A 13,327-nucleotide genomic window follows, 5' to 3' on the forward strand; every position below is an offset into this window, starting at 1 on the left:
GAAGTACAGGGCATCCTGAGAACCCTGCGAACTCCCCACACGTGGATTTCGGCTCACATTGATATATGCGAATCTACATCTGCCGTCCTGTGAGTGTTATTCAGATTTTAACCCACCGGAGCGGCATATCAGCAATCTGTCCTACTTTTTATTTTCAGTTATAATAAATTTACTTTTATCACTAGCTTTGCTTTAATGTTGTCTGTCTAGTTGTGTCTGTTTGTCTTGTCCCCCTGTGGCAGCCAGCTTGCATTTTTATGTCTGTGTAATCTGTTTAGCTGTGTTGCACTAATTTCTCTCTTCTTTTATTTCATGTTCCACATCCCCTGCATGAATTCCTAACGGAGCACCCAAAGATTCAGTGACTGTAGCACATCTTGGGATTGGGACTATTTCCACTGGACTTCCATCCATTTTGGACTCATCAGGCGCCGGTATCTCTTTTTATCTAGATACAATTAAAAGCAACCAATTAGTGTATAAAAGAATTAAAACTATAACACCAAACAACTGTTATCTATCAGACAAGAATATGACAATGCAAACGAAATTGTGACAAGTTACAATTTATTATTTTATTCTATATTCTATTGTATTCCTATTTGTATTTATGCTGTATATGTTTAGCATTTGTATATCAGATTACTTATGTTACCAATGTTTTAATTTATCTGAATCAAACAGGTCCAAGAAAAATCTTCTATTTTTAAGAGGGGATTGAAGATGGCTTTCTGTGATTCAGAGGGGCCGATTCACTAAGCTACGTAAACTAGCTCTAAAATGGGTTCTATCGCTCGGCCGCAAAAGGCTGAAGCCATTAGCGCTATTCACTAAGGCTGTTTGGCGCGTTTACGGCCAGCCTTGGCCAAAAGGGCCATAGCGCACGATCACCTTTTCCCCCTCTTATCGTGTTAAAAGTTATTTAGCACGATAACTAGTATAAACAAAGCAGCCTGTAAGAAATGCATGGAGACGCTGCGTCTCAATGCACGGTTCTTACAGGCGATCGTGCTGGCCAAATATGATTTTTAATAGTAGTATACATGAGCAGGGGGTCTTCTGAGCTGAACCACATTGGTTTCAGGTCCGAGGATCCCCTACTTCAGGAGTTACAGGCCCCTTTATGCGGTGCCGGTATCCCCTGCAGAATTTAAATGTCCCGGTAACGTGACACGGGAGCTTTAAAAGTGCAGGGGATACCGGCACCCCATAACGGGGCCTGTAACTCCTGAAGTAGGGGTCCTCGGACCTGAAACCAATGCGTTTCAGCTAGGGAGACCCCCTGCACATCTACACTAGTATTAAAACACACACATAACAATAAATAATAATTCATTACCATAGCAGATAGGCGCTATGGTAATGAAGCTGCTTTAATGTATTTTTATTAATAGTGTGCGAGAGCAGGGGGGTCCCCTGAGCTGAACCGCATTGATTAATGGCTCAGAGACCCCCTGCTTCCCGAGTTACAGGCCCCGGTATGGGGCATCGGTGCCAGTGTCGGCGCCATCTTTATAGCATCCAGCTACGTGGGCTCAATAAAGATGGCGTCCGCACTGGCACCGATGCCCCAAACCGGGGCCTGTAACTCAGGAAGCAGGGGGTCTCTGTGCCATTAATCAATGCGGTTCAGCTCAGGGGACCCCCTGCTCCCGCACACTATTAATAAAAATACATTAATGCAGCTTCATTACCTTAGCGGATAGCCGCTAAGGCAATGAAGGGGTTAAGGCTTAATAGCATGTTTATTGGGGACAATTGCCCCCAATAAATATAGCAATATACACTGGCGACACACTTTATTCGAGCTCGGCTAGTCCCACGAATTCGGGTATACTCGGGTGTATTGAGGTTTGTGACTGTTTTCTGCCCGAGTGCATTGCGTTATTTTCCAGGCAGGGATTGAAGCATTTTATTCCCGCTGGCTGCAATACTGCACAGTATATATATATATACTGCATTACAATTCATGAATTTATGCCATCTGGTAGACACGCGAAGCATTGCAGCCTATTAAATCCTAATCATTATCATTTAACAGATCAGCCGCCCGTCAGCCAGGCATGAACCATGGCTGGGAAGGCAAACGCAACGGGGCTTGTCAGAGATGAGGAGCGGAGCATTACAGGTATCTGCCAGGTACAAACTGGGTATTTGCTCGAATAAAGTGTGTCGCAGCAGTACCACACACATCCCCCCCGCCCCCTAATACATACTATATATTAATGGGCAAAATTACTATTATCCACATATGGATAATAATGCATTTGCCCATTAAATATACATTAATCACATTAAATACTTTTTCTACTCACCCTTGTCAGGCACCCACGATGAAGGGCACCCACGATGAAGGACACCCACATCTTCCTCCCCGTCCATACACTGTGGGGCTGAAAAACACACAATAAGAAAAAGTGCCAAACTAATGTCCCCTAACCCCTTAATGACCTTAGCGGTTATTAACCGCTACAGTCATTAAGGGGTTAAGCCACCCTGACCCGATACCCACCCTTCACCCATTTATTTGTACAGTGGCTTCATCATATATTGTTAGGACCAGTAGGTCAGGCCAGAATCTGCACTTGTGTTAAGTATCCATGTTGTCTGTTCATAACTAGTTAAGATTCTGTAATCAGACTTTTGCTGAAATATAATTCCTAATGCACTCAGTTTCTGCCAAATTACATTTCCTTTCTTCCTGCTCAGGATATTGCTAAAATACTTTTTGTATTATCAGTTTCCTGCTCTTTTAGTTAAAATATAATAGACTAATAGTATAACTTAGTTGCTAGAGATTCAAGGTCTCTTTTGATAACAGACAATGAATAAGCTATGTATCCAGACATTGCTTGTATTGGGAGAAACACGTCCCAAAATCATGCCACTAATATGTCCTGCCCCTAAATCACGCCTCTAATCAAAGCTACGCCCAAGACACACCCAGGTTACGCCTATGTTACGCCTATGGTTTTCACGGCCCAACCATGAGAACCATATGACGAAAATGTGACGTCATAGGCCTTTAAAAGCCTACGTCGTCTCATTTTCAGGCTAGACGCCGAGGAGGAAAGACCTCCTATGAAGAAAGAAGACCAGGGTGTGGCGTATGAAGATAAGAAGACAGAAGACCTCAGAAGAAGACAGAAGAAGACGGAGAAGACCCCCACTATGGATTACAACTAGAAAAAAGAAGATAAAGACACTTGTGGATGGTAATGTTTTTTTATTTTATGGTTACCTGATTCCTGTTGTTGGATTAGCTGCTCCAGTGCTTCCGGTTCCCCTTGATTGCTGTGACTGGTTCATCTAATGGTAAGTAAAAAAACATAATGTATTTTAATTTTATTTTACAGGTTTTTTGGCATTTTTTTCCTGACGTCCATTTTTTTTAAATGTCCATTTATTTGTCCTGAATGTATGTATGTCACTATGGGTATACATATGTACAGGACAAGTCAGTGGTTGTATTGTATGTTGATTTTTTATGTGTTTCAATTGTTTTTCATGCTCTTTTATTGCACCTGTATTTATGTCTGTAAACTATAGATTGACACACATACAGGTATAATAAAAACTTATTGGCTTGCCTTGTTTGTATGTTTTTTGGAATTGCAATTGGCTGCTTTGTGTTAAAATGTGTTTATAATGTACATGTCATTTTTGCTAATGTTTAGTTAAAGGCTGGTTGCTATAGATTATTTTATTGGCTTATTTTTGGAAGATAAATTTATTTTGATGGTTACTTTGACATAGATTATTGTTCACAATGGTTTGTTTGTTGGATTTGAAGTGTGTAATTGATTTGTATTGTAATTGATTGGTGATTGGATTAATTGATGGTAAATTAATTGTGTTGGTGCTTTGTTTTTCTTTAATGATTGTATTTGTATCTTGTTTGGATTAGTGTCTTTGATTTGGAGCATTGTTTGACATAGTATATATGATGCAAAGATTATTTGTATCATGTACACATTGTCAAATTGAGTGTTTGTATTTGGATTTATTAGATATTGATTGAGCTTGGTGCTGTTTGATATTTGGAGAGATTTGTATTTGGCCATGTACAGTATTTATTTGTATATTGGTTAATCATGCATATATATATATATATATATATATATATATATATATATATTCTATGTATATATATATATATATATATATATATATATATATATATATATATTCTATGTATACATATATACATGATGAAGCCACTGTGGCTTAACCCCTTAATGACTGTTGCGGTTAATAACCGCTAAGGTCATTAAGGGGTTAGGGGACATTAGTTTGGCACTTTTTCTTATTTTGTATATTTTTCAGCACCCCAGTGTATGGACGGGGAGGAAGATGCGGCTGGCCTTCATCATGGGTGCCGGACAAGGTTGAGTACAACATGCATTTAATGTATTTATTGAATTAATGTATATTTAATGGGTAAATGCATTATTATCCATATGTGGATAATAGTAATTTTGCCCATTAATGTATAGTATGTGTTAGGAGACGGGGGTATTTTTTTAGAGTATTGTTTCATTTTTGGGGGCACACCATTGGTACCGCAGGCCCGCGGGGACCCCCGGATACCCCCGGACACCCCCGGACACCCCCGGACACACCCGCGGGCCTGTTATATGGATGGTATGCCAGCAAAAAGGTAAACAAAGAATTTTTTTCTAAGTCCAGCTCCTTCTGCGCCTGCCTTTTGCTGGCGCGTTTGTTTGGCACGTTTTTTAAGGCCGATTCACTTAGTGCTGCTTAGTGAATCGGTAGTACTGGCAAAAATCAGCACAATAGGCTGATCGTGCGCATTTTGCGCCGAGGGCAAAAAAAATACCTTTTAAGACCGATAAAGCGCAGTTATCACTGCTTAGTGAATCGCACTGCAGCCTTCTCGGGCTTAAAGGGTACTTTGCGCTCTTAAAGCCACTTAACGGAGCTTAGTGAATCGTCCCCAGAGTCTCTTATGGACTTTATTTGATTTATGTCATTCAAAATTCATCCTGCCTGCTATAATCCATTTTGTCCCCTCAGACTCTATTCTGTAATGTTGGTTTGTAAAACTGATTGTGCAATGTGAGAAAAAACACATTGAAGGTAAACATTGTATTGTTTATGGGACACAGAATGGTACATATAACATCTCATGTATCCAAGGTTTAGATAAGAATATGAGCTGTACATAAAGGGCTTTTGATTTGTTTTCATTCTTTTCTATAATACGCAGCTTTCGGCTTTCTAATATTATTACTGCCTAATAGTCCATGCAGGGGTTAATTTAGTAGCTACTGTAGGAAATAATGATTGGAACCCTCTTTGAGAATAGATGTGTCAGAACAGCAATACATAGCCCAAGTCGGTCTCCATGTTTAACCTGTACTGTATGTGCTTGTATTTGCCTGAATCTTGTTATTTACTGCCTCTGGAAGAATACATCATTTGGAACTGCAATAAACCTTTGTTGGACCAAATTATTGTAAACTATATACGAAGAATCTGTATTTTTCCTTCTGGAATGTTTATTTTCACTAGGACACTATAGACAGCTTATCACTCCAGGAGAAATGTGGTATTAATATAAGCACATAGACTGGCTTGCAACCAATCTCTTTGCTTCATTTTAAGTAGGGAGGTATTATGATACCATTAAAATATTCAGTATTTTAATAATCTGGGACACCAAGGGTTAAGGTACATTTTTTAAAGACCTATTTTCTTTTATGTAAGCCAATCTGGGATATGGTATTTATTGTTCCTTAAAGCAAGGAAAGGCTTAGATGAGGGACACATGTGAAAGTACGCAGAGAACCAGAGCTTATCATTTATGGCCCATGTAACAAGGCAAATTCCCTGCCACATAGTTATGCAGTGGAAACAGACTTCCAGAGCACGAGACCGCACTGAGCAAGTTAAAACCAGAAGCCTGTCTTAATTTCCTGCTTAGTTGCCTCATTAGAGGCCTTTAAAAACCCTGCAGTTGGAAATTCAGGGAGCTGTTTAGTCCAGGAAGCAGCTACACCTGGACTGCGCAAGAGCGACCACCCTACACAAGACACTCTGGACCCCTGTGGAGAGCATCCCTGCTCTTGGACGGTTTCCCCCTTCCCTACCCCAGCCTGGACAAAGGTAGAACTTACCCCACATTGAATTTGTACTTTATGGTTGGTAAAAGGGCTTAGCCCTCCACCCATGAGATAAGGACTAATATCGGTGTTAGTCAGCACTCCACATGGAGCTAGGTATGTTTATTTTGCTGCTCCCATTTTGTTGAAACATAGTCTGTATTTTTTGTTGTATAAAAACGCTGGCTAAAATGGCCCATTGGATTTTCTCCTAAAAATACGTCTCCTCTTTTAAAACCTCTGCACACATCTCCTACTGCCCACTAAAAATGATATGTCTATATTATGGAGGTTTGGTAACTATACCCAGGCTTACCAGAGGACCTTTGTGTCATCCTCAAAGGTGACTTCACATGCCAAAAATCTTCAGTTTATTCAGTTTAAAGGTCTGTACTAAAAATAAGATATCTTGAATCTGATTTTATACATACTGTAGGAATAAAAAAATACATATTTCTAACCAGTATATTCAGCTGTTTCAATTGAGTCTAAAGATGCTGAACCAGTTAAGCTGCATACAGTATGTGAGATATCCATTTGTCCATCAAAGATAGACCTGGACATATCAATACAGATATGTCAAGTGTGCATTTTGATCAGTTGAAGACATTGATACAGGTCACAATATTCTAGGAGTAAAGGGATAAAGTTGTAATGTTTTGATACGCATCCATTTTTTTATTCAAAAGTAACGCTATTCTCTCTCCCCAAGCCACAAAGGTGTCACTTGAGATTAATGAGGGGGGAGTTCAGGACACGCCCCCAAAAGTGGGTTTATTCCGTTTTCAATACAGGGGATATGAGATAAAAACCATGCATTTGAGTTATGAATTTAGAATTCAACAGAGGGAGTGATCTATGCCAAACAAGACATGTGTATTCTCATATTTTTTATGAAACTGTCTTCATATATTTTACTGTATGTTTAATGTAATATTTAGTTGTATCTAAGCACTGTACTACTTTTTTTACATTAAATGTAAAATTGAGTTAGTATTGTCTTTGGACCCGATTTGGACTTTGCACGCTTTGAAGAGAGTAGCTACATTTCCCGACCCATTTTTTGATAGATATGTCTGTTAATTACATATTTTTTCTTAGTAAACTGGGACCAAAAACTCTGTAAGTAAAACTTGATACTATTTTTGATGATGACAGCACATTGAGGTTTTTTTTTGTGACGGACTGAGGGGAGATATTACTCATTTGTTGGATTCTCCAGGGGAGTAAAGTGGGTAACCTAGATAGTTGTGTGTATTAACCCTTATCACATATACAAGTCACGTACTGACAGGTGTGCCATTTATGGCAGGCATGATAGCATGTATGTCACATTTCTGCACACTTAATTATTTAATTATTTAGATCATTTGATTTATAATATATTTGTATACACATATAATGATTTTAAATAAAATAAAGGTTTTTATATTATACATTTTGTATTATAGATTTTATGGTTAAAAATATTGATAGGTGTCGTTTATATAACCGACAATTATTTATATTTAATAGGGATTTATATTTTTATTATCACTTAGATATAATAGTCAAAATATGTATACATATTGTGACACTCATAGACTCTGTATATGTTAGTAGGAGGCTGCATTATGGCTGCTTTCCAGTATGTGATGAGTTAACTCCACTAGTTAGACAAGCCACAGGTGATCCTAATTAAGTGAGCTCACCTGCTTTAAAAAGGGGAATAGGAAATGCCTCTGGGGCAGCAGTCTCTCTCAGACACTGAGAGAGGACAGAGGAGAGCTGACAGACCCAGGCTGCTCAGACTTATGCTGTCCCGAATGGAATAAAGCTCCCAGGTAAGGAGCAAAGTGGTATCACCAAATATTGTTGGTCTGGTCTAGTTTAGCTAACCAGCCGGGTAGATAGGCGTAACCTTGTTTAGTTAGCTTCCCTAACAGGGATAGGCTTTTGTTTTTATTTATGTTTTTTTCCACGTTTCATTTAAAGGGACAGAGCATCCATTGTTTTGTTATGTTTATGGACAAATAAAACCACCAGCAGATTATTTCACTAGAAAAATTGTGTTGCCTCCTCACTAACCACGGTCACCCTGTCACAATTATATATTTCATGAAATACACACAACCCTCTCCCTATAATGGATTGTATATGCATTATTTATTTTATATTGTGTAACGGACATTTTGGACCCACCCAATCTCACATTGGCCCCTGTGGTCTAACTGGTCCCCATTACATGTATGTATGTTGTGGTGCACCTGCTGGCTTACAGGACTCCTGAGTCTCCCGCTTGGATGGTATGGGGATATCAGCATGACAGGCATTTGAGGTAGTGTGCTTAGAGTCCTACTCACATCTGATGCAGCGCCTCCACCTCATCAGGATCTCTGTGGCCGCAGAGGGATGTATCTGATGAGGACCTCCTCTGTGGTGCCTTCCTCTGCTGAGTAACTCCACACTCACACATGAGGGTTCTTGTGAAACTGGGCATCTTTATTAGCATCATAGGCAGACTGCCCCTCACAGCAGTCGTCCTAGCCGCTCATTCTTACTGTGCCCTCTGTCCTTTCAGAAGTTCCTTCCCTCCTAATGGAGTTGGGTCACCTCTCCCCTCAGGGAGATCACCACCTGTGTCAGGTCCCTGAACACAGTGAAGATAGCTATCAATTATATCTGCCAGCATTAACTGCTGCAGACCTCTGGAACTGGATCATAATGGATCCCTTGATTAACGTTCTCCAACCACTACAGAATTCTATAGTACTGCACCATTCTGCAGCTCCTGATTTAACACACTAACTTTCGGCAGTGCTGTGTCTTATATAGGCTCTAGAAATGACTCACCCCTGTGTCACTAATAGTGGACACAAAGCATGATGTCACTTCCTTTGCTACATATGACACCTCACCAGGGTGTGAGGGCAAACCTCCAGGATTGATGCTGGCAATCCTGCATACTTACCAGGTTTTACTGCCAGCATGAGAAAGAACTGTATACCATTTTTATACATGGCTACAATTGTGTAATCTGTTATATTTCTTTTAATATGTGGGGCTGAGGGGGAGGTTTATAGTCAGCTTTGCATCTCTGTAATCAACCTCTGACGAAGCACTTAATGTGAGAAATGTGCAGAGATTGCATTGAGATATTCTGTTTCCATTTCTTATTCAGTGTCCAGTTGAGCTCAAGTCGTGGATGCAGGGTGAATATGTGGAACACTCATGGAATACAACAGATATCTGCTGCACACCAGAAGTAATGTATATAACAATATAATCACTGGTGCTCCTGGTTCAGGGAATCCCAGTCTGTACTCCAAAGTCAGCAAGCCACTTTAGAAACAAGCAAGAAAAGAAGGGGGAGCAAGGGTTAAACAGTCCCTGCTCAGGAAGCCGAAGTTTCGGCAAAACGCGTAGCTCCCAGCTGGCCATCCATTCTTGTCCTAGGAGAGCCTCCGTAGCGGCCGCAGATCCAAGCTGCCTGACGTCATCTTATTTCCCTGCTTTCCGGACGCGACAGCAGGGACTGCAGCTGTAGGACTTGCGCCCGCACTACGAGTGCTGACAAGGACTTTGTTGCTATGTGAGTGCCTTGCCTTTATATTTCTAAACTACTGAATAAATTTGGCGATTTTTTCACTAATTCACCTGCCTCACCATCTGTTTTGAACACTCCACTTGGGAGACGCGGGGAAAGAGGATAGAGGAACAGAGTGAGGATTTCCTTGCCCTACCCACCAGTGATCTGGTCCCTTTGCTGTACGGACTGGGGTAGGAGTTCTGGATTATGACAGATACCTCTTGATGCAACTGTACTTACACTAGGCCGTGTAAGTATTGTTGATCTATATATTTTATATTCCCCCTCCCCCCTTGCTCCTGGCTTTTTCTGCCCATGAGGTTTGATTTATCTGAAGACTGCCAAGTTCTGTTTAACCCTTGCTCCCCCTTGTTTTCTTGCTTGTCTCCCCTGTCTAGGGTTTTTGGATAACCCCTATGGGGTTGTAGCAGAAGGGTTCATCTACCTAGGTTTTTTTAACCAATTGCCTAGGGGTATTTGCCACCATCTACTGGTAATATTTAACCTTTTTTCTTTGGGTTTTCACTTGTGGAGGTTAGCGCCGAGGTTTTTTTTGTTGTTTTAAAGCCACATTTAAAGCAGGGCACTATGGATTTCTGCAAAAACACAACTATTTATTTAGCCAATGTCTCGACGTTTTGGCAGATACAACTGCCTCTCTCAGGTGTACAGTAGCTACTGAAACGTCAGAACATTGGCTAAATAGTTTTGTTTTTGCAGAAATCCGTAGTGCCCTGCTTCTAATTTGGCTTGAACACTCATGGAATCCATTGTACACACGGGATTTTGCCATTTCTTTTCTAAAGCTTGTTATATACTTACCTTGGTGCGTTTTTGTTCTCTTTTGTCTATAATTTATTACAAGGCTGTGATGTTACTTCAATGCAACTGCTCTGTTTGTTACTAATTGTGAATATATGTTAAACATTCAACTGGGAACATCTTTAAAGTTTTAAGGGGGTTAAGGCAGCTGCAAAGCTGGGGCAAAACCAGTGCAAACTACAGTAATTGTCCCAGATTTATCAAACAGAAAAGCCTGATTGATTATTTTCCTTAGGTGCTATGTTTATGCTGGTTTTGCAGCAGCCCTGCAGTCTCGTTAAAGTAAATAATACCTGTAAAACCGATACACAGTTTATTAAATTCAGACATCCAAGTATACAGATGTACTGTAGCAGGCGTTCTTACGCCTGATATTGCATCTTAACAAGGGAAATTGGGCCATGTTACGCGCGGCTCCATTTGTTTGAATGAAGCAGCAAGGAATTGGTCATTAAAATTTGTGCCGCAGTAATGCAATGTCGGGAGTAATAATGCCTGCTACATCTCTATTTTTTTTATCTCACCCATCCCTATTTAAATTAGCAGGCTCAAGCATACGCAGGGTTTTGCATTGGTCATTGGGATTTCTTCCCGCCCAGGAGAAAGATGGAGATAATCTTTGTTGCATCCATAAATTTGGGAATATATATATATATATATATATATATATATATATATATATATATATATATATATATATACACACACACACACACAAGAGGAAAGAAAAAATGGCGCCAACCTAAAACCACTATATGAATAAACACATAAAAAATGATGAAAAAAACCTATACTATACAAAATGGGGGAAAATAATAAATGTATAAACACAATACACGAAATAAAAATAGATAAAGTCCAGAAAAAATATATATAAAAAATACAAATCCTAAAAAATGCTCCAATCTCTATCCAAAAGAGTCTCTGCAGCCCGAATGAAGGGAACACCACTTCCTTGAAGATATCTATAGAAACACAAAAAAACAGGTGCACTCATAGCGTAAAAAGGTATAACAATAAATTTATGGAGTCAAGGATTTAAAAATGCACACTCACAAACATAGCTTAATAAAAAGCAATTTTGAGTATAACTCAGCCAGCCAGACGCAGGAACACGGTAACGGATAACTTCAGTGAGGTGTCCGGTGTAGATACACTGCAGCAGCCTCTGTAAACGCCTCCGGATCCCGGGGAACACGAGGGACGCCGCCTTCCTCTCAATCCAGCGTCACACAGTGAGTTCTCAGCTCCAGGTACCGCGAGAACTCAGTGACGTCAGAGGATTCGACCGGAAAAAGTTCCCATGAATACAACGGGTGGACGGCTGAGATCAATACTTCAAAAGAAGCAATAAACAGCATAGGTGTGGAACGTAGTATTATAGTAAGATAAACTGATCAGGACACAGAAGACTACAATGTAAAGATAACATTAACCCCTATATGCTTCAAAGCACACACGGGCCAAATAGAACAGCAATACTAGAGAAAATGACCAAATAAACAGATACATGTAATAACATACAATTTAACATAATGAATTAAAATACATTTAAGTACTATAGGATAATATAATATAGCATAATATAATATAGCATAATATAATATAGCATCATCGGCTGAACCATATGATAAACAGATGCTAGTTGAGATATATCACTATTCCAAATGATTAGGGTCAATAAATAAATAACTAGATAGTGAATATATAGAGATAATGATAATAATAAAAAGATTCAGAGAGACCAAAGTACAGAAAACAAATAATGTAGGGGAAGAAAGGGAATAAGCAAGGGAAAGGGGGAGAGGGAAAAGAAAGAAAAAAAAGAAAAGGGAAAGGGGGAAAAAACGGGGACAATGGAAGAAGGGGGAAGAAAAGGGAAGAAAGGAAAGAATGAAAAAGAATATGACCATGGGCAGGACCAAAGTGGACAAGAAAATAAAATAAATGGACGGAGAAGGAGTTTTGATCAATGGTGGTCACGCGAGCAAAGCTGATACAGCTATACACTGGCGACACACTTTATTCGAGCTTGGCTAGTCCCACGAATTCGGGTATACCCGGGTGTATTGAGGTTTGTGACTGTTTTCTGCCCGAGTACATTGAGTTATTTTCCAAGCAGGGATTGAAGCATTTTATTCCTGCTGGCTGCAATACTGCACAGTATATATATATATACTGCATTACAATTCATGAATTTATGCCATCTGGTAGACACGCAAAGCATTGCAGCCTATTAAATCCTAATCATTATCATTTAACAGATCAGCCGCCCATCAGCCAGGCATGAACCCAGGCTGGGAAGGCAAATGCAACGGGGCTTGTCAGAGGTTAGGAGTGGCGCATTCCAGGTATCTGCCAGGTACATACCGGGTATTTGCTCGAATAAAGTGTGTCGGTGCAGTATACACAATACACACCCTGGTCTTGTTTCTGGCCTTAATAAGGGCTTGTTCTATTACAATGGAGAAATAGAACAAGCCCTTATTAAGGCCAGAAACAAGACCAGGGTGGAGCTTTTGACACCGGTCAACAAAACACAGGACTTTGATCGTTTTAATGTTGTCTCAACATATAGTACATTCTCAAGGTTGATACAAAACAGTATCAGGGATAACTGGCACATTCTAACTAACGATAAAACAATTGGAAAGAACTTTCAGCTGCCACCTCTTTTTTGTTATAAGAGAGGGCGTAGCGTGGGGGACATGCTTACTTCAGCAGATCCTGTGGATAAATACTCTACCAGAACGACCTGGCTCAAACAATCACCTGGAGTCTACAAATGCAAGGGTTGTGTTAATTGTCAATA

The sequence above is a fragment of the Ascaphus truei genome, chromosome 2, assembly GCF_040206685.1.
Source record: "Ascaphus truei isolate aAscTru1 chromosome 2, aAscTru1.hap1, whole genome shotgun sequence".
NCBI classification, from domain to species: Eukaryota; Metazoa; Chordata; class Amphibia; order Anura; family Ascaphidae; genus Ascaphus; species Ascaphus truei.